The 23319-nt window shown below is 40.5% G+C and overlaps 1 long non-coding RNA gene across 1 annotated transcript; it reads left to right on the top strand.

Moving 5' to 3' along the window:
* The first annotated feature begins 3421 nt into the window (after positions 1–3421).
* Positions 3422–6549, top strand: LOC115835096. Its single transcript, XR_004030013.1, has 3 exons — positions 3422–3546; positions 5365–5489; positions 6308–6549. It is a non-coding gene; the product is annotated as an uncharacterized LOC115835096 (long non-coding RNA).
* The last annotated feature ends 16770 nt before the right edge of the window (positions 6550–23319 follow it).

Genomic DNA, 23319 nt, shown 5'->3' with positions numbered 1-23319 from the left:
GCCCTAAGGATCTTATCTTAACTTGATCATCTGCAAAGACCCTATTTCCAAATATAGTCACGTTCATAGGTATTGGGGGTCAGGACTTCAACATCTCTTGGGGGGACACAATTCAACCCAAAACAGAAGGGTTTATGATGCTCTTCGAACTTGAGTTGGATCTTGAAGAATGTAAAGGATTTATATAGGTGGTAAGGAAAAAGTCTGTTGCATTCTAAGGAAGGAAAATGGCACATGAAAAGGACGTGGAAGCTGAGCATGGTGGCTCACGCCTGTAATCCCAGCACTCTGGGAGGCCGAAGCAGGCAGATCACTTGAGGTCAGAAATTCAAGACCAGCCTGGCCAACATAGCAAAACCCCGTCTCTTCTAAAAATACAAAAATTATTTGGGCATGGTGGCAGGCACCTATAGTTCCAGCTACTCAGAAGGCTGAGGCAGGAGAATCGCTTGAACCTGGGAGGCAGAGGTGGCAGTGAACCGAGATCGCGCCACTGCTGCAGCCTGGGCAACAGAGCAAGACTCCATCTCAAAAAATAAAAAATAAATTTAAAAAGGACATAGAGTTTGGAGTAAGCAAAAGCTTACTCCGTGGGACAATAAAGAAGCCAGCTAATTAAGGAGGAAATTCTTCGAAATCAAGTTGAATAGGGAGTGTGGGTCTGATGATGGAGAGTTTGGGCTGATGGGTAGAGGCTTTTTAACTTGATATAGTTTGAAAAGAGAGCAAAGAACTGGCATGGTGAAAGCCTGATGTCCAGAAAACCCAGGTTAAGACAAAGGATAAAAATTATATACATTATTAATCACCAACCATATTCTGATTTTTTATAGGTCCTGGAAGGAGATTGGAGTTTCAGGAAACAAATATTATCCCTGTTTCATATTAATGAATTTTCACTCTCTAACTATGTAATTATAAATTGAGACAAGTGCTCAAAGGGAAAAGAACTTGTCTCTCTAGAGTGCATAATGAAGGAGCCTGACCTAGACAAGGTCAAGAAAGGCATCTTTGGAAGGGGATGTTTGCTCTGAGAGCTGTGGGATGTGTAGGAGTTAAGCAGGGGCACTTTGATAGGGAAGAAGGAAGCAAGGTGTGTGGAATAGAAGAGTAGTGCAGTCAAAGTGTCTACATGGGCCCAAGGGCTGAGCACTCAGTGGATGTTGCCTAGAAAGCTGTTTTAAAAGTATAAATGCCTAGGTTCTACCCATGCATTGGAGACCCCTTGTAAAATGGAAACGCATTCCCTGGGGATAGAGTAGCAAGTGTATGGCCTAACCTTGATCTACTAAATCAGTCTTGAGTAGCACATGGGAAGATTCTTAAGTCTTCCTTCTGAACCTTGGCCAGTTTTGGAAACCACTAGCTCAGATATCTAGGGCCTCCCTTAAATAAAGAAGGAAAGTTTGGTTCTCAGTGTTGCCTTTTTCTGCTGTCAGAGGCCACCACCTTTCTTCTCCTTACCCTCTATCCCCTTCCCGTCCATAGTCCATGCCTATCCTGTGCAGGAGTGCACATGTGCGGGCGCGCACACACACACACACGCACACACACACTTCTGGTGCCCATTTCTCTGCTTGCCAGGATGTCTTCCGAGGTCCTTCTCTCTGGCCTGCTCTCCCAAGCTGTACCCCAGACTGAGGGCTTTTCATGATCTCTTTCTGCAGGAACACTGAACTGACCCATTTTGTAATCACTTAGGACTCTGCTATCTGCTAATTAATAAAGTTATCTATAGTTACACATTGACTGATAAAAATCATTCCAGATAATTATAATGATAACTTACATGTAAGGATATGTGGTACCATAACTTAAAATGGCATTTTAAATGCTATCTCATTTGGTATTTCTAGCAGAACTAAACTGTTGTGCAATACTAGCCACACTCAACAGGTGATGTGTCATCATTGACCAAGGTTAGGCAGCAAACTTGCTACTCTATCCCCAGGGAATACATTTCCATTTTACCAGGGGTCACCGGCCTCCTTCTTAAGGCAGAGGAATGGCTGATATTGAGATTAGGGTGGGGATACAGGGTAATTGGGCAGGAGGAAACTTGTAGCACTACAATATATGGGAGACAATATAGTACAGGGATTAAGAGCCGTGTGTCTGGGTTTTTGAATGAAAAGGCTTGAGTTCAATACCCAGTGCTGCAATGTATTAACTGTGTTGTCTTGGTCCAGTTGCTTAATCTCTTTGACTCCAGCTTCCTCAACTGAAAGTGGGGTTAATAGTAGTACCGACCTCATAAAACGGGTGTAAAGCTTAAACGAGATAATTCAGTGAAAGCATTTAACAAAGTGTCTAGCACATATTAAACCTACTTTTTAATTGTTGTTATTAAACCACTTAGGCAACTGCCTTCCTTTTTGTGAGATTGGCCTTAGAGACAGTCAACAGAAAATGAAAATGGATGTGTTTGCATTAGTGGGAGGTGGGAAGATAAGGAGGAAGAATTGAGAGAGCAAAGGGAAGAAAAGACTGCAAAGCCCTCTGCTCACTTGGCCCTCTTCTGATTCCACCAGCACAGGTAGGCCATTTTCTTGCCCTGCCAGAAGGAGTAGAAATTGAACTGTGATCTGGAGAGCTATCTGTTCTGATCATTAGTCAAACACCGGGAGCCAGTTAGACCTAATTGTCTTTGAAAAATCTGAAGACCAAATACTTTTTTTTTGGAGGTCAGGCTGCATAACTGAGGAGTCAGAGGTACCTGGGATGAAAATAAAGGCATAATAGGTTCATATAGTTGGCCTGAAAATTAGCTTTAGGGATCTCCTTACGTTTGTTTCTTAATGGTGTGAAACATAATAATGGCTTTGGCCATAATAAAGATGAATTAGGGGTTTTTTATCCTGAAAAATAATGAAACTTTAGTAAACATCCCAGGTTTATCACTTAATTTATCCCTAGCTCATGGGGAAAGAGACCTCCCCCCAACCCAGCCCCCCTTTTTAATATTCCAAGCTACTAGATTTCAATAACCCACTCTCCAGCAATGTGTGTCTCATTTCCCTGGACAGACCAAATAGGCAATAACAGCCTCTCGGTTAGAACACTAATGTTGTAATTTAGAACTTCTGTCAAGATGAAAGATCTTTGCTGGGATCCTCAGAGGGCCCACAGCAACACTTCAACCCGGGCCCGGATAATGAAGTTTTCATTATTAAATAAAGATATTTTAGGAATGTCATAAACCATAAATCCACTCTCTTCTATTGCCCTGCCACCTTATTGTGTTTATTTCTAGCAAAAGTCCATCCTCTCTCAATTGCCCCAACTCCTCCAAGCTTGGTGTTTCTTGCCTTTCAACCCCTTAATCCCGCTGTGATGCACTTATGTTGCCATGGCAACAGAAGACTGTGTCTTCTCCCACATTGAGACCCAAAGGCTATAAAAAAGGAAGGTGTCTGCGGAGAAGAGGAGTGCCTGCTCCCTCTCCCTGTTGGCTTCCTCCTCTCCACCTTGTCCTGCCAATCAGCTGAGAGACTGACTCCACACAGCTTTATCTCACCTCAAGGAAATGCCAACACACGCCATCAGGTCTGGCTGTACTTAAAAATTATGGCACAATCAATTTTTAATGTGAATTTAGTGCTGGTTGGAAACTTTAGACTCTGAGTCCTAGGAAAATGATTCATCTGTTTATTCATTTGCCAAATTTTAGGGTGCGGTTTTCTCAAACCCCACCTGCCTTAACCTGGTTGTGCTCTTGCCCCTAAGATCACACACAGTCTTACTGAGGCTGCTCATGCCAGGCTCAGGAACCTGCACCCTGTAGATCCAGCCCCATGCTGGAGAGCACAGGTGAAGAAGAATGGACACTCTTACTTTCCCAAGGCCTGGTGACACAACAGAGTCAGGGGGCAAAGAGAGCTCAGATGCATCTCAGCGGACTCCTTAAATAAGAGAAACAGGACATCTGAAATTAGGAACTCATTTAGCCACCGCCAACCCACTATTGAACCACACCTGACAAGCCAGCTGTCTTAAAGATTCAGGGAAACTTTCCAGTCTATCCCAGTGTAGTGAAGGAACTCACTCATATGTGCATGTAACCAAATGTCTCTTTGCTGTGAATTAGGCTCATATTCAAAGGAGATGAAGATCTACTTTTAACAGTACTCAATATTATGTTCTCAGAAGGGGAGTGTTAATACTTAGGGAAATAGTTTGTACTTGTATTTTTGTTTATACTCATGATCCAAATGAAAGCAAAAAGAACTGTAAGATTAATCAAAGATGAATTTGTAGATATATCCAAGGACAAAAATGATGACTCCATATGGCTTCCAGCCATCTCTGTGTAGTTTCTTCCATCACAGTGATATTTGACATTGAACAGATTAAGCAATAAGTTATAGTTTTTAAAAATCACTTTTTCATCTTCATTGCTCAATGAGCTTCAGGAACAGTTGGTCTCAGCAAAAAACACTCTTTTCTGAAAACATCTGAGAATCCAAATTATGAATTATATATATTATATATATGTGTGTGTGTGTGCGTGTGTGTGTGTGTGTATATATATATATATATATATATATATATATATATACATATATTTAAAAGTCCATCTAGAAGCACACATCAATCAGTTTGGGCTATTTATTGGAGGAGAGGACACAATGAGCCATAGAAAGTTATCAGCACTTGAATTAATTGAAAATAAATTTCCCCTCCCAGCACTAAACAAATGACAAATTTTTTGTGTGATAACACATGCCAGCCTGCAATAGGTTGCTAAGATTCCACTAATTTAAAAAAATCTCATTTGAAGATAGTTAATGGTTTCTGCATTTCCACAAAGCGCTAGTCAGACTACATTCCCCTGAACTTCAGAGTCTGTGCTGATTACTACTCAATTAGTTTTGATTCAATTCACTGAAGAAAAATGTCCATTTCATTAGTGTGGAGAAATAACCATTGGACACAAAATATATTTCTCAGCATTGCTATGGCAACCGAGATGACACAGCTGAGCTCAGAATGTTAATGCCTTCCCTGGGACTATGTTTTTAAGTCAGCATGCGGCCATTAAGCCTTGTTGGGTGGGGGTGGTTCCTGCCACATCGCCGTTGCGATTGGCAGGCAGAAGAACCCATGGCACTCCCAAGAAGGCTTGATTCTTGCCACTCGCCTCCCCTGCCACTCCCAGGTGGGCTGGGCATGTCAGCAACAGCATAGATTGTCATTTTGCAAGTCCCCAAGGCCCCCTTTATGTGACATGCAGAAGTCCAGCTGGGCAGTGAAAAATGTGGTCCGTCATCTAGATGTGTTTTCCTGTGTGTTGTCTGTTTTGTGAATGCATGCGACTGTCCGGGTGATGAACTGACTTTTGAGCTTGTCATTGCTGCATTCCAGCCAGCACAGCATTGACAGAGAGGTGAGGAGCAAGTGGTCCAGCACTTCAGTAAATATGGCGGTCAACCTGAAACACTCTGCCCACTTGAGGAAGACTTGATTCTCATCTGCACCCCGCAAGACATGTAGGCAAAGGATGGGAAAGCAGATTCTAGATTATGAAGCAAATATACGGATCTGTTTGTATGCAATAGGGAGCAAACATGCCAATACCAGTCTTCAGGAATAACAGATGTGGCCATTATTTAGATGTTAATTAGAGCATAACCAAATTAAACCATAACAAAATTTCATTTGGGAGGCCGAATTTTCCAGGTTAAATGGATAATTGCCCATATTTTCCCATAAGCTATGGTGGCATAATCTTAGGTTACCAATTAATAATTGATGGCTGTATACTGTGTTCAAGGCTCCATGCCTTAGGTTACAAAGATAAAGTACATGGAGCCTACGCCCTCAAGGGACAGTTTGGTAGGGAGATAGCATATGAACTATTAACGAAAGCTACTGTGTATTGAGTGCTGACTATGTGCCTGGAAGTGTACTAAGTACTTTATATGCAGTATTTTAATATAATCCTCATATTAGTACTATGAGGAGGATGTTAACTCCATTTTATAACCAAGTACACTGAGGCTTAAAAAAGGGACTTGGCTATTCAATTACTAGTTCAATTACGGCAAGTAGCTGGCAGAGCTGGATGCAAACACAAGTCTCTGACTCCACAATCACTTCGAACCACCACACACACTGCCTTTCATGTACACATGAATAGAAAAGGCAGGCTGTAAATATTCAGGGCCCAGTGACTTACAAAAGTAAATACCTGATCTGTAAGGAAAGTAGCAAGTCTGATTGCATTTAATTAATTTAACTTCCCTTTTAAAATTCATCTTCAAAATAATGGGCAAAATCAGAGTGTCCCATTTCTTCCATTAAGCAGATGTTCTGCACATTGCCCTCCTGCTCCTTCTGCGACCACAGGGAGAGGAAGCACGGCTGCTGCAAGAGCTGCCAAAAGGCAGGGAGCAAGAGCTAATTCCACAACAAGAGCAAGCTCACAGTCGGTGATCTCAGTGTCAGAGTCCCACTCTACCCTCTTGGGATCCTATGTATCTGAGCTACTCTATGTTTAATCATCATCATGTCACCATCAAAAATATTTATTAAGCTGCTGCATACATATGGTTCTGGTCACCCCATTTGTTCTTGCTCCCTTGGCACATTATGTAATTTCACTCTATTTGTTTCCAGTGGTTTGACATAATTTTATATCATCTTTACACCTCTTCACATACAGTGCTCAAAACACCCAGACCCAGACCTCTCTGAGTTCACAGAGTAGATTTTTACCCTTCTCTTTGCCTGACCACAGCAGGAGCAGTGGATCTTGGGGACAGGGATCTTGGTTCTGGGCTGGCCCAATGGCTGTCTCTTCCATGTGAAGCAGAATTAACCAATATAGGTGAGGGCTTGCAATCTAAAATTATGCCACAGATAAAACATGCAATGAGCACACATGCCACTCTGTAGATGGGTTTTGTTGCTAGAATAACATTTGTGAAAATGTATTCTAAGAAAACCTAATTTCTTAGAATATTAAAGGATGTTATAGTCATGCAGTTCAGAACATGCTACTCCAAAACATGGCACCTTGGCATTTAAGAAAACAGCAGAAGCAGGAAGGTCTCTATGACCTTTGACATTCTCCCCTGAAGTGGGCCATAAAATAATTCTGTGACTTTTCTCTAGGGTAGGGCATAAGACCCTCATTCCAGAGGAGTCCTCCCTGTACCCCGAGAAAAGGAATGAAGACACAGGGACACAGAGAAAAACATGAACAAGGCCACATGCAGTGGCTCAAACCTGTAACCTCAGTACTTTGGGAGGCCAAGGTGGGAGAATGACATGAGCTCAGGAGTTTAAGATCAGCCTAGGCAACATGGCAAGACTCCACCTTTACAAAAAAATTAAAAAGCTAACCAGGCATGGTGGCACATGCCTGTGATTACAGCTATTTGGGAGGCTGAGGCAGAAGGATCTCTTGAGCCCAGGAGGTCAAGGCTGCATTGAGCCATGTTTGAGCCACTGCACACCAGCCTGGGTGACAAAGCAATACCCTGTCTCATTTGGATTTTTTTTTTTTTAAAAGAATCTGAACAAACGGGACTTGCTAAGTTTCCCCCAAATTATTACCATTAGTAATATTCCTTCGTCCTCTAATCATACTTCTGCACCACTGTGCATAAAAATGCAATCTTTTCTGTTCCTTTAGGTCTTCATTTCTGAAGGCTCTCATGTTAGGTAAAACTTAAATATATTTGTATGCTTTTCTCTTGTTAATCTGCCTTTTATTATAGCGGTCTCAGCCATGAACCTAAATGGGTAAGGTAAATATATTACTTCTCCCCTACAATAGAAAAATAAAAGGGGGAAGAGGAGGTTCTCCGGTCAATTATGTTTAGGAGATGCTGGGTTAAACAGTGTTAATTCGGTTTGTTTGTTTTCTGCCAGGGTTCTCAGAGCTCTTAATATACTACTGCATTATATGACTCTTCAAGTGAAGAGAATGGAGGGAAGCATTATCTACAGATCCATTTTTATGCTGCTGGAGCACTGAGGCACCAGTGTTTTGCAAGTTCTGGAAAAAACAGAGCAGGGGTCAGTTTAGAAGCCTAACCTGTATACCTACATCAGGAAGCTCGGAAAATGGCTTAGACCACTGGGACATTTTGCATGAAGATTCCTAAGCTTCATGGGAGACATGTTAAGTACTTTGGGACTGATATTTGAGCCCAGGAAACAGGGCCACCAAATTAAGGCTTACAAATAAGACAAAGTTAAAAAAAAACTGGCCCCAAATCCCAGAAAGAGTGGCCCAAATGGGCTGGAAACTAGCCACCCTGAGGTAGGAAACAGTGCAGGAGGTAGGAGTGAAGGAAGTAGGAAGAGGCTCAGATCTAACCTAGTACAACGATTTATAATTTTTAAAGAAATCCTCTGTATAGAACTGAATACTTTGAGAAATGTAAGACAGAAAATTCTGACTGAATTAATTTCAACAGTAGGGACATTGATACACTCACCCAGTAAGAAGACCAGGGTTCAGATCTTTAGAATCGCTGTGATTCTCTTAGTTCACACCGCACATTGTTTCTTGGATCCCACATCAGCCTCTTCCTTGAGTTTGCTCTTTCAGTTTGCTGGAGTAGATAACTTAGGAAGGATACATGGAGCAAATTTTCTAAGTTCTTGAATGTCTACAAATATTCCTGTTTTACTCTCACAATTGATTAACAGTTGGCTAGGTCTAAATTGAAAATCTAGGTTACAAATGTTCTTCCTCAAAATATTGAAGTCATTTATCCATTGCCTGTTGGCATCCAGCGATACTGCTGAGAAATTTAAAGCCAGCTTTATTCTTTTCACTTACGTATAACTTGTTTTTTCTTGCACTGACTTTTAGGATCTTCTTTTTAACCTTAATCTTCTGCAGTTTTGACTTTCTAAATTGGGATTTATCATTGTTTTACCCTATTCAGACCTCATTGATCCCTTTCAATCTGCAAATTGAATCTTTAGCCCTGGAGAATTTTTTCTAGTACATCTTTGATAGTTTTCTGTCCTCAATTTTCTGTACTGTCTCTTTCTGAAATCTTTTTTAGCTTTTGGAGCTTCCAGATCAATTCCTTATGTCATCTATACATTCTCTAGTTTTCTGTTTATCTCCCTAATTGTTCTAGATTCTAGAAAATTTCTTCAACTCATCTTCCTATCATTCTACTAATTTTTAAAAAATTAAATATTAATGCTTACATTAGTTAGGGCAACGCTATCTGCTGCTGTAATAAATAAACCCCCAAATTTCAGTGTCTTATCATAATAATCACTAACTTCATGCTAGCATAACTGTTTGAACATAGGGTCCCCTGTTTAGCAGGCAGCTAAATCAGAAGAATCAGAGATTTGGACTCTTTCCAAATCTGACTTCTGACTCTGCCATCCTCCAAGGCCTCACATCCCCTTGCATTCAGCCAGAAGAGGGAGGAAGATGACGAAAATCTTATTCTCAACAGCCTTGACAAGCAAATGTCACATGTCTCTTCTGCTCACATTCCAACTGGTGAAAATAGTCATTTGGTCCCACTAGATGCAATAGGGAGGAGTAGGGTGCACTGTAAAATGTAGTTCCTGGTTAACAACTCCTTCCCCATAATAACTATATACTTGGGAAGGAGGAACACAAATTTTGTGTTCAATTGATGACCATTAGCAGTCTTTGCTGTAGTAATTATATATATTTTTTATTTTTGTGAACTCAGTCATGTTCTCTGATTGTTCCTTGCCTAGAGTATACTTATCTCTTTTGTTCATAAGTGATTGCATCTTTTTCTTTTTTTTTTTTTTCTTTTTTTGAGACAGAGTCTCTCTCGACCACCCAAGCTAGAGCACAGGAGTGCAGTGATGCCATCTCAGCTCACTGCAACCTCTGCTTCCCTGGTTCAAGCAATTCTCATGCCTCAGCCTCCCAAGTAGCTGGAACCACAGGCACACACCACCATGCCCAGGTAATTTTTGTATTTGTGTTAAAGAAGGAGTTTTGCCCGAGCAGGTCTCAAACTCCGGGCCTTAAGCAGTCTGCCCACCTCGGCCTCCCAAAGTGCTGAGATTACAGGAGTGGCACTTTTGTCTAAGATTGGCTATTCTTTGTTATTTTGGCCATTCTTTTTTAAAATTATTTTTATTTTGCAGTTTTGAAGCCAGTTTTATCTTGAATACTTGTTCCCAGTGATTTCAGCCACTGTCATTCATGCTGTTGTTTCCTTTAGTTCTGGAGATCCTTGTTTATGTATATTAAAGAATTGAGATGTAGGTTGATTATTTTGAGTAGATGGATTGAGTTCAACTACTGTGGGCTTGTAGGCCTAATACCCCCAGCAGGCCTCTTTCTTGGCGGGAGAGCTGACATCTTTGTACAAGGGTGGGCTTATCCACTAGCAGTTTCACTCTAGGTTACTTGGAATCAGAATGGGAGAGTCAGCAGCCGCAGACCACAAGCTCCACATGGACCAGGAAAAGAAAGACTACTCTGGGTCACCACTCCCAATTAAGAAGCCTTGGTTACTCCAGGAAATTCATCTTTAGAGAAGAACATCTAGATGTTTTCCTAGGGAGTTTGCTGGTCATTCTGTGAACAGGACAGGACAGGAGAGGGTGGATGCAACCAGCAAAGCCTTCCACAGATGAATCATAGATTAACCCACCTCTTTGCAATTACTCTTTCCCCTTCTGCCCTCCTTACCAACACCAAGCTGCAAGTGCGTCCAGGTTTTAATCAGCACGCCAATCCTACCTGCACTGCAGCCTCACCCAGCAAATGCTCAAGCCTGGACCGCTTCCCCCACTGTTACCTCTGTGAACTTGCTTCCATTCATCCTGTCTGATGTGCTGTAACCTCTCAGCTGATGAACCTGCCCACCCCCATACATTTGCCACCAGGTATTCATTGTTTTATATACTTTCCAACTATCGTTTTGTTGATGGCCAATGAGGGGGAAAGTCTCCATTTGACAGCCTCTGCAAAATTAGAAAAATACTTGTAAATGTCCTTTGGAGAATATCACCAAGTTTTATGAGAAAGGAGAGCTATGAAAAATAAAAAGCAGTGGCTGATAGCATTCTAAAAGGATGTTGGTCAGCTTTGGGGGGAAATTATCTTTCAATTTACAGGACTGACTTCATACATTCATTTATTCATTCTTTTTTTGTAATAAATACTGAAAGTTTATTATTTACCACAGGCTATGCCAGGTAGCAAGGCAAGAACTGTGAACAAAAATGGTCTTCTAGTCCCATCCTCAAGGAATTTAGAATTTATGGGTAAAATTACCATTTGAAATTTGAATTTATTTGCACACTGTTAGAAGTTCAGGACACTAAGAAAGCACATTAAAAAAAAAAAGAAAAGCACAGAAACCAGACTTTGTATGTCATGGAAGGACTACTGGGGGAAGTAACCTGAGAAATAAAATAGAATCAACCACATTAAGGCATGGGGTGGGGTGGGATTCAGTGTTCCAAATAGGGGAAATAGTATGCTAGAGCCTCAGAAGTGGCTACCACCTGCCCATACAAAAAACTTCACACATGAATATTGACTGTGCTCGGAATGCCCTCCCATCTACCACTCCCAATCCACCAACTGTGGCAAAATTCTCAACTCAGGCACTCACCCACTGTTTGAGGAACTCATGGAATCTTCCCCCACAGGTCTAGGCATTTTCTTCCATTGGTACCTTATATGTTCTATGGTTTTAGCAATGGGCACACTGCAAAAGTGTTGGGTTCCTCCTTGTATCTATCACCAATCTAAATTCCCTGAAGTTAGGAGTTGTGTTTTATTTACATTTATGTCTCCTGCACTGGCATAAAGAGTGAATGCCAAGGGCTAGGTAGACAATTGATATATCTTGAATGTTGAATGATGAATAAATGGAATGAATGAAGTGACAGAATTAGGACAATATATTGCTTGCCCTCAGTTGTATACAAATTTTGTGTGACTCAGAAAAAAACTGGAGAGTTATAATGAATGATTTACATATTCACTTCTATAGGACCTTGGTATAAGCACTAATAAAAGATAAGGCTGTGGAGATCTCCCCTAAAACTGCTGCCACCTATAATAATACAGCATGCCAACTTAGTGTTCACATTCTGAGATAAATTAGCAGGAATAAGGAAAGTCTTTATTAGGATACCTATCATAATACCAGCTTTACCTCTCCTATTTTCCTTACCTCTGCAGGCTAAGTAGACATCTGAGAAGGGATAAATTCCCTCTGCATATGTGTAAGTTCCCTGCCCGTGACATAAATTTTCTTCAGATGGGACTACGGAGGCAGGGGAATTCAGCCTAAATTACAGGTTCTTCTCACTATATATCAGCAAGTTTTATCAATGGATAAAAATAGATATTGCTACAATGGGTATACATGATATTATGATGATGCACATCAGAAGGAGTTTTGGCATAAGTGAAGCAAGACAGAAGATCAACTGCAGGAGAGTAATGGGTAAGACCCATAGCACATAATCAAGCAGACACCGAAGAAATATCAAATATTTACCGCAAAGTGTGAGAACATTGTCGCATGGGTATTTAAGAAAACACAAGCATAGCCAGGACAAGAAGCAACTCAGCTCAAAAGTAACCCAGTGCTGAAGGACAACCAGGTGAATAGGGCTGGAACTACAGCGACTGAATAGACACTGGGAGACTGTGCTGTACTCTAGCAATCTTTGCTTTGCTGTCTTTTTTAGTGTTCAACTCTGTACTTCAGCACAATAAAAAACTGAGAACAATGGCTAGTCTAATATTTGCACTTTTCTGCTAATATATTTGGGTAGATAAAATACATCTTTAGATTTCTAACTCTGTATTTAATCACCAACACTAAGTAATTATTAAACTTCCGTAATTGAAAATAATCTCTATTATTAGAGTGACCATGCATCCTATTTTGCTTTGAATACTCCTAGTTTATATCTATTATCCCAGATCCAGCACAGTTTAACATTCATCCTATAATTTTCATTTTTTAGCAAAGCCTGAAAATATAGTAAGATGAGTTTGGTAATTCCCACTTTGTACGTCTAGCTTCTGCGAGGGTCTTGTCTAATAGTACGTAGTGGACAGTGTTCTGATTAACACATGGTTTAATCTGACAGATGATAAGTGGTAGCTCAACTTATTTTTTCTTTCCCTTTCAAGACACATGGTGCCAACACCTTCTTTTCAAGGACAGCATGCACTCCCTGATAAAAAAGGAGGCTTGTAATAGGTGGCGTGGGACGGCTAACTCTCCTGATCTCAGGCAGCAATGGGAGAAGTATTCACTGTTGCTGCCCCTTCTGGCCACTTGGTGTATCAGCAGCTAGCTGTGCTGTGACCAGGACAATGCCCAAAGCCACAGCCTGTGAGTTGCAGGAAGTCATCAAGCCACCACTCAGTAGGATAGTAGGAATTGTCAGAAATCATACTTTTGGAATATGTAAACGATGTACAGGCAATATAGACCTTACTGTCGTAACATAGACCACAGAGAGAGTCGTCTGAACACTTTTTTTCAGGGGTGTGGTATTTATAGTATGTATGATCTAAATCTACAATTATGTATGTACTTTACTGTTTAGTAATGTTTTGTTTTATTTTGTCCTTTTCAAAGAAATAATCTCAAAAAGTGTAACATTTAAAGAAATATTAAATATTGAATTTTCATGTCTTAAAAAAGTTGATGCTGAAGATGCAAATTGCACAAATTATTGGTGCACATTTACCGTCTACCTGAAATCTACCAGAAGGCACACGTATTCTGAAGATGCATTAGCATTTAATTCAAAAGTTAGTGATTATTTTAAGAAGACTATTTCCAAAGATGTCAATTTAACAAGTATATACAGCTGCAGAAGTTTCATAATCAACTCTGAGAAGCATGACTTCTCATTTGGATCAATGTTCTAATAAAATTAAGAAACCTCTGGAGCAGAACTCTAGTTAAAATTGGTTGTAGTAACCTATTATTCATAAAGTGTGTCCCAACATGCTTAGATATCAAAATAGAAGCAGTATTTAAAGCAGCTAAATTGTAAATCTTTGTGACAACATTCATGTTTAATTTTTTTTATGTTTCAGTATGGCAGTGCATGTTTTCTCTTTTTTTTTTTTTTTTTTTTTTTTTTTTTTTTTTTTTTTCTTGAGACGGAGTCTTGCTCTGTCCCCCAGGCTGGAGTGCAGTGGCGCGATCTTGGCTCACTGCAAGCTCCGCCTCCCGGGGTTCACGCCATTCTCCTGCCTCAGCCTCCCGAGTAGGGACTACAGGTGCCCGCCAACACGCCCGGCTAATTTTTTGTATTTTTAGTAGAGACGGGGTTTCACCCTGTTAGCCAGGATGGTCTTGAACTCCTGACCTCGTGATCCGCCCGCCTCGGCCTCCCAAAGTGCTGGGATTACAGGCTTGAGCCACCGCGCCCGGCTGCATGTTTTCTCTTTTTACTACAAAGGACTGAATGTTTATGTCCCACTAAAAACTATATGTAGAAATTTGAACCCCAAAGTGATGGTATTAGAAGGGGGGACTTTTGGAGGGTGATTAGGCTATGATAGTAGAACCCTTATAAATTGGATTAGTTTCTTTATAAGGGACTCCAGAGAGAGAGATCCTTCACCTCTTCTGCCATGTGAAGACACAGCAAAAAAGTGGCCATTCATCTAGGAACCAGGATACAGTCCTCCACCAGACACCAAATCTGCTGGCACTTCGATTTAGGACTTCTCAGCCTCCAGAACTGTGAGAAATAAATTTCCATAGTTTATAAGCCACCCAGTCTATGGTATATTTTTATGGCAGCTCCAACAGACTAAGACACTGATCATCAGATTTGTAAAATGTTTTCATTTTTAAAGAACTAATTTGTAGATCAACCTAAGTATCTTACAATGGTATTGAAACTTTTTGTAAAACAGTCCTCCAAATTGAGGTTGAATTTTGTTTGAAAGAAGTTGCAATTTTTTATTCAAAATGACACATGCACCAGTATGTTCATCGCAATACTATTCACAACAGCAAAGGCAAATCAACCTAAATGCCTGTCAATGGCAGACTGGATAAAGAAAACGTGGTACATATACACCATGGAATTCTATGCAGCCATATAAAAGAAGAAGATCATGTCTTTTATGGGAACATGGATGGAGCTAGAGGTCATTATCGTTAGCAAACTAATGCAGGAATGGAAAACCAAATACTGCATGTTCTCACTTCTAAGTGGGAGCTAAATGATGAGAACTCATGAACACAAAGAAGGGAAAAACAGACACTGGGGCCTACTTGTGGGTGGAGGGAGGAAAGGGGGAGAGGAGAAGAAAAAATAACTATTGAGTACTAGGCTTAGTACCTGGGTGATGAAATAATCTGTACAACAAACCCCTATGACATGAGTTTACCTATATAACAAATCTGCATATGTACCCCTACACCTAAAATAAAAATTAAAAAATAAAATAAAATAAAACTGCTTTCATTAAAAAAAATTTAAAGGAACACCAAATAATTTCAACTTTTGAAATGGATAGCAAATTGTAACTATTGAAAGAAAAAGTTGACACCAGAAAAATGATGAAATTTAATCCCACAAAAGCAAAGGAAGAACTGAACAAACTAGATGATAGGAGATGAAAGGCATAAAACATTTAATTTTGAAATTCTATAATTACACTTTGGAATATGTTGACCTCTGGGAAGAATCTTGTGATGGGGCTTCCTTTTTTACTATTGGATAATCTTATATTCTGTACTGGAATAGAACTATGTTGAGGTAGCCTTCAAATGTGCAGATAATTTGTTGACAAGTTTTGTTTTGTAAAATTATTTTTTGAAGAAATGGATGCAAAAAGATAGTACATGTGAAAACATTTAATATAAAATATTTATATATTTAAATACTTTTAAATGGTTTCAAGAATATCTTCCAATCAGCAGACACTCTCTGAGCTTACCACTTACCCCAATACCTGAGGAATTCTCTCAATTAGAAATAGTACTGTCTATAAAGAAAAGTCAGTTGAAGTTATCAACAATTCTAAATTTATTAACCATAAAATGTAGCTTTGAGGGAGATTGCAGTCAACTTTTTTAAAAAAAAGCTTGAATAATAAGCCATATTAAAAAGTCTTCTTTAGAAAAATACTTATGGTATTAGAGATTGACACAATCAATAAATGAAATTTGCACTCATTCATGTATGCAAAGATATACCAAAAATAATGATTGACCTATGTTATTTTCTGTGTTCACAGAACCAATATAAAGATATTTTATCTTACTTTAAGTATATGGTACTTGTTCCTTGTATTTTTTTAAAACATTCACCTTTTTTGGAAGTAATTGTTGAATAGAACTAATTCATATATTCTCCCATATCATAAACCCATTCATAAGTTAATAAATGCATATTTCGAAAGTTATATAGTCTATATTATTTTAGTACTCCCTTCCACTCTACCAACTTTACACTTACCTCATGGGCAAGTCTTGTTTCTCATGGACAAAGTGGTAGACAATTTCTCTCTCAATGTAACAAGGAGAGCCTCTATCTCAGAGCTCCTGCCCCTAGTGGCTGTATTGTCCTGAAACAGTCGTGATTTAGGGACTTCCCAGAAAATGGAACAGACACTAGCTGGAGCCTCATCCTAGATTTTAGAACATTAACTCGTGGAAACATATAAACTCCAAGCTGGAAAGAAACTAAAGAAAGAATGCGATTTAGACCTGTCCTACAACTGCAACTTCCACTCTTAGATCAGTATAGTGCACCAGAAAAATCAGCCTCAACTCTTTTTCCAAACAGTAGATCTTGGAAACTAGAGGGGGAGCAGTTTCTCAATAGAGGCATCACATTAGCAAATGTAATTTTATGGACACACTAGGCCTTCACTGCAGGAGTAAGTGCCCACTTTATAAAATGTATATTCTGTAACCATGCAGATTTTTGCAAAAATAAATGTATTTTTAAATAAAGTCATTCATAGAATATAGATATGTTAAGTATCTCTCAATGTGTTCTCTCAATCAAACATATTGGTTATAAAAATTGGAATTCATCAGCATATTACACATTTATGAGAATCTGCCTTCTCTACAGAGGGCAAAGGCACAGGACAGATGGCAGGTGTGGGACTGGCTCAAGCTGGGAGAAAGTCTTGATTGGGAACTTTAAATCAATACCAAAAAGGATACATTTAAAATTTCTATTACATACAGAAATAATGGCTTTTTGAACATGTTTATAAAACTCAACAATCAGTGTAAAAATTATGGAATTAGCATTTCCAAGTCCTTTTATTTGGTATCTTAAACAGCGGGATTGTTTTATTAAGCAGAGAACTGATTTTAGACATACTGTTTTTAGATTTTTCTCTTTATTGGAGCATATCCTATTTGTCAATTTTTAAGAGGACTGCCTTATCTGAAAATATGTACCTTTCTGAATGTGGACTTGATTGCAATATTAATAAACCACCAGAAACGATAAACATTTTCAAGAGGTAGTAGAGGATATGAAAGTAGATTTTCTACTTTTTGAATAAGTTAATTGTCTTTTCTAACATACTGTAGAGACAGGAGGAGCAATCTGTGGATAGCAAAGCTTTAAGTTCTTTCAAACACAATTGTCTTTCCTTAGCTATGAGTCTTGTCTACAAGGAAATCTACTAGAAAAAATAATATTAAAAGCCTATTATGCATTGAATGATTTGCATACCTAATTTTACTGATTTCTACTGAAAATAATCATTTTTAAGATGAGGAAATTTCAGCTTACAGAGGCTGAATAGCTGGCTTGAAGTCTCCCATATAGTAAGCAATGGAGTGAGATGGCAAACCCAAATGTATGCGACCCCAGGATGCATCCTCCTTCATCCCATCACACAGCCTTCTACCTAGGGTCTTTGCACATCTATTCTTTATTCAGATCTCACCTGGAATGATAATGATGTGCAGGGAAGAGAGGGAAAGACACACATTTGAAAGCCTTCATGAGACTCAATTGCCCATGTTCACCGTAAGCTCAGGGCAAGACCATGTCTGTATTATTCATTCACCACTATATACTAAGTACCGCATTCTATACACATGGCATACAGAGGCCAGTGATATTTAGAGGGATTCGATAATTTTTGTTATGTTTTGAAAGTCATGAGTAAAAATCGTAGTTGGTGAGGGGAATGGAGAGAAAGACTGAAACTGTATTTTTGACCCTATTGGCTCACAGTTGAATTAAACTTTCCACCGTTTTTCCACTCATTCATTCAATAAATACTTATTTTCATGAGTTCTGGGCATGAGGGATATAATAGTAAACATGTTGTCATCCTCATGGAGCTGACATTCTCAGCAATCAAGAAATCTCACAATCAGTTTTGAGTCCCTGCAGCTGCCCTGTGAGATAGGTGAAGTGGGTGTTATTTATAACTTGCTGACTCTCTCCCATGTTGCAAACATGTCTAACTCATGCAATTTCCTTCAACAAAGTACATCAATGGCTCAAATAACTGAACATGTATTTTGTTATTCCAGATTCCCTTTTGTTCTCAACACAACATAATAATTTTGTATTATTTTATTCACTAATTTTCCTAACAGTGATGCACACATGCATACACAAACATACACACCCTGCTACCACCGACCCCGATTCCATCCCTTCCTACCCTTCCACCACAGTGCTTAATTGAGAATTCTCATTACTGTGTGTGATGTGCTTATATGGTAGACACCTGGGCCTTGTTTTATATTATTTTTAATCTTTCCAGTAACCTCAGGAAGTAGGTATTACTATCCTGGATTTACAGATGGAAAAACTGCAGTTAAGGAGATGATTTTACTCAACACTGCAAGGCTAGTTAGCAGCTGAGTTCAGGTACCCATGCATACCTGTCTTGGTCCTGTCTGTGTTTTTCTCACTACATCATGGCTCTGGCAGGCTTTCTCAGATACGATTCTCTTCTGCCTTTAAGCCATTCTCCACAGCTTCACCAAAGTTCTATTTTCAAAGCACAGGTTTGATCCTGTAGCTATCCTCACAAAGTATTAATGGATCAGCTCAGCTTTTAGGATAAAACGTGAAAACCTCTGCGTGAAATGCAGGGTCCTTCCTGACTGTCCCCAGACTCCTTTGCCAGGGTCTCCCAGGCTGCTCTTCCCCGCCAAGTGTTTCTTCCCACAACACAGTTGTCCTTTTCATGGCTGTTTGTTCACATACTTCATCTCTGCCCTATCCTTTTTCTCTCTCTCTCTAGCAAAACCCCACTCTTCCTTTCATACCTACTTCAAAGGATTCCTCTTTTTTTTTTTTTTTTTTTTGGAGACGGAGTTTTGCTCTTGTTGCCCAGGCTGGAGTGCAATGGCGCGATCTCCGCTCACCGCAACCTCCGCCTCCCAGGTTCAAGCAATTCTCCTACCTCAGCCTCCCAAGTAGCTGGCATTACAGGCATGCACCACCACGCCCGGCTAATTTTGTATTTTTAGTAGAGACGGGGTTTCTCCATGTTGAGGCTGGTCTCAAACTCCTGACCTCAGGAGATCCTCCCACCTCGGCCTCCCAAAGTGCCGGGATTACAGGTGTGAGCCACCGCGCCCGGCCAGGATTCCTCTTTTGGAAAGCCCTCTGTGGCTTCTCCAGAGAGTTACTCCCTCTTCTAGGCATCCATGGCGCCATGTATTAACAGAGTCATTTGTCACATGGATTTGCTTACTTGTTATCACCTTTGTTTACTTGTCTTCCCCTTTCTCCCTTACTTTCCCCTGCACCACTACAGTGGACTCCTCAAGGGCCGAACCAAGTTTCTATTTGCCTGTATTCCTGGAGCATAGCCCTGGCCCTGTCACACAGTAAGGTCTGAGAAATCCTAAGTGAATGATAAGTGAAGCTTTCTTTCATGCTCCTTCCGCAACCCAGCTGAAGGATGGCCAGAAGGGATCCCCACAACGGCGAGAAGAGCCACCCTCCAGGGTGGTGGTGGCCCCGGCCAACCTTGAGATATTGCCCAGTAGAAATGTAATTTTCAGATTGTCTTGATGTGACTTGATCATGTGATAACTGACTGATTGTGTAATGCAAAACAGTCTGGCTATGAATAGGCCACTCTCAGAGATGAAACGTAAATGAGAGACTGTCTGCATAATCATTGTGTAAATGCAAGCAGGGTACCCGCATTCCATTTTATTTTTAAAGAGCTGAAATGAGAAGAGCTTCCCCCTCCCAAGGCAATCTCTCTTAGTCTCTCTCTCTCTCTTTCTTTCTCTCTCTCTTTTCTTCTCACTAATAAGCTTTGAATAATTTGGTGGAAAGGTGTGATATTGCTCTCACAGATAAATAACCAAAAAGTCATAATGTTGATGTGATTATATCTCACTGACTAAAAGGAATTAAAGGTAGATTATTTTTATTAGTTTACTGATCCTGAGCATCCAAAGCCTCATAACGGCTCAATACATCATGCTAGTTAATCATTCTTGTCGTTATCTTTAATGTCTTATTAGCGGGCTTCATTCATCTGGTTTTTATCTGTTTCATTGGAAGCAGTTTTAATCTCATTTCAGCGGCACTGATGATAAGCCTGTTAGTTTGCACAAATTGGTTTTGGTGACAATGTGTAGATAGCAATAATGTGTGATTTCCAAATGGAAAAGAGAAATCTATACAGGTCCAAAAAGGCAGGTGGAGACAGCAAAGGAGCCGAGAAAGTTGGAGACGGTGCCCTCAGTTTCCTAACGGAAAAGTAGAGAAGGTGGAAAAGAAAGTGAGAGAAAAATAAAACAGGAAACTCAGATAAATTGCTACGGCCCTCCCCCCACCACCACCTTTCGCCCAGCCACAGGACTCAGGAATGCTAGCTGTGATAGCTGCATCATCAGACCACTGGGCAACCTAATTTAGTCGACACTGTCCCATTGCAGAGGTAGAAGAAGGCAGCATATGCCCAACTCTCAAGATTCCACTGAGAGTCTGTTCTCTATACAACCAGACATCATCCCTCACAGACCTTCTCGAGTCTTCCCTCCTGCTCTGGGAGACTTAAAATGAGGCTGTCTTTGTGCAATTTATCCAGCTAATGGAGCAGCTTGATCACTTCCACCCAACATTAGATTGGCCTGACACTGGCCCTCTTAGAATAAAGGAGACAATAAGCCCATCAGGCTCGGACTCAAAATTGCATTAAGTGCAGATATTAAAGTAAATACAGTTTCCTCTGGTTCCCAGATTACAAGTCATCTTCTGGCAAGGGGAAAAATCAATAACCCACCCATCTGAGCAGGAAAGCTTGGAATGGATATCTGATTTAAGAAGGCAGCCTCTCTTGAATTTCCTGATTCCTTCGCTTCTGGGGCCCAGGTACCAAAGCCGGGAAATGAGGCTTTGTGTGTATTACAGCATGGGCCCCTTTCTTGGGAGCTCTGATCTGGAGGCAGGTGTCTGAAAAGATATAAAACCAGAATCACCCTGCAAATGGACTGAACTCTCCATCTGATACACCCTTCACAAATTTAAAAAAACAAAAAAGGAAAGGAAGCATTTCAAGGGAAATGTGTGTCATAATAGGCTTCAAAATCACTTGTCTCTGAGACAAACAAACACTAGCCGAATACAGACAGTCAATTATGTGGTGGTGTTTGGGGCGGGAGAGTGCTAATATTATTCCAAAATCCCAAACTGCCAAAACACTTTGCAGTTGCATTTTCAGTCCCTCTGCTTTTCTAGGAACGTTTGGTCCGTGTTTGTCTGATTCATTCTCACAACTCCAAATGTTGATATAAAGTCTGCTTGTAAGATCCTGAGACTTTTTTTCCAGAAACCCAGAAGGCTACATTTCCACCGAACCTAAGTGAAGTGTCAACTCCTCTCTATGTTAGAATGTGAAACTCTTCACCAGACATTTCAGGTAGTCTAAGCTAAGAAATTCTCACAATCCTCCTTTATCCCATGATCTGATATTCCTGGTTTAAAAGCATAGATATCTTGTAACTATTCTGTGTGAGCAAAGAGTTGGGATGAAGTTTAATACCCCGCTTCTGATCTGAGCCTCGGAGGAAAACGGAATCTCAAGACCACAGCACAAATAAACTGATTCCCAGCAAGTTCCAATAGCATACACTAAAGAGAGCTGAGCCCTGCCTCCTGAACAATGTGGCCACCAGGCACTTGTTGCCAGCAGTAACATCAAGAATCCAGTAAGTCAGCTAGATTTGCATTTTTATTCAACTTTGTGTTGTTCCTTATATGGAAATGATAGCTTAGGACAGCTGGGTACTTGCCTAGGGACACATGAGCATAGCGTCCATAATTGCCCAACCCAAATGGGGACATATTGCTTCTGCACATGGTCTGACAAGAGCATGGCCTTGTGAAGCCAGATTTGGCCTCAACAATCTAGGACCCAATACCAGCACGAGACAAACAAAGAGAGCCATGGAGCCTGCTGTCAGTGCTGTCTGTTCTGGAAGTTCTCATGGAGATTTAACTTGTACATGTGTGTCTTTGTTTCTCTTCTAAACCATGCTGCTAACTCCTTGGAACAAAGTGCGCTTTTGCCCAGTGTGGTCTGCCTAACAGCCAGTGTGTACCATCTGTATTTAAATTTGTTGCCTTGTGGTTTTAGAGATGAACTCAAAATCTTTCAGTGACCACCCTCCCCTCCCCCACTGGATTTCCCACTTTGAAATCCAGCTTCTTAAGGTGAGGGCTCAGATCTTTGATTATTTTCTGCCACCCCACACTGCCACAGAATGCGCTGCCAAGTGTCCACACAGCATTGAGAGTCTTGTGAAGATCTATGCCAGTAGCACCAATGCAAAGCCAAGCCTGCTTTAGGTGTGCAGAGGGTACCATACTTGACTAGAGAAGAAGGACCTCATTCCTCTACTCCTCCATGTCCTTACAATAACCAGAAACCGCATGTGTAAGGATGCCTATCTGTGTAAAGTGCCAAGTGCCTAGGAGTCAGATCCATTAATAGCCTGATCCAAGTTTGCAAGTGCTGTTGGAAAACAAGAGCCAGGAAAAACAGACATGTGGTAAATGGTCCATCTGCCTAGGTCTAGAATCCAAATATTGCCAACCTGATGTCAGGAACTCAGATGGAACTGCTGACTGGGGTTCCTGCCAAACTTCTTCAAAACTTTTTGCTGTACAGCTGACACCTATTTGAAAGTTTCTCCCTCCTTCATCCCAGAGAGATAATATAAGGTTTATCTGACCTGTGTGCAGAGGAAAAACAAAAATAAAAGTAAGCTGTGAGGCCAGGAGCAGTGGCTCATGCCTGTAATCCCAGCACTTTCAGAGGCCGAGATAGGCGGATCACTTGAGGTCAGGAGTTTGAGACCAGCCTGGCCTACA

This window comes from Nomascus leucogenys, chromosome 5, assembly GCF_006542625.1.
Source record: "Nomascus leucogenys isolate Asia chromosome 5, Asia_NLE_v1, whole genome shotgun sequence".
Taxonomy (NCBI): Eukaryota; Metazoa; Chordata; class Mammalia; order Primates; family Hylobatidae; genus Nomascus; species Nomascus leucogenys.
This window is presented reverse-complemented; position numbering and strand designations above follow the sequence as displayed.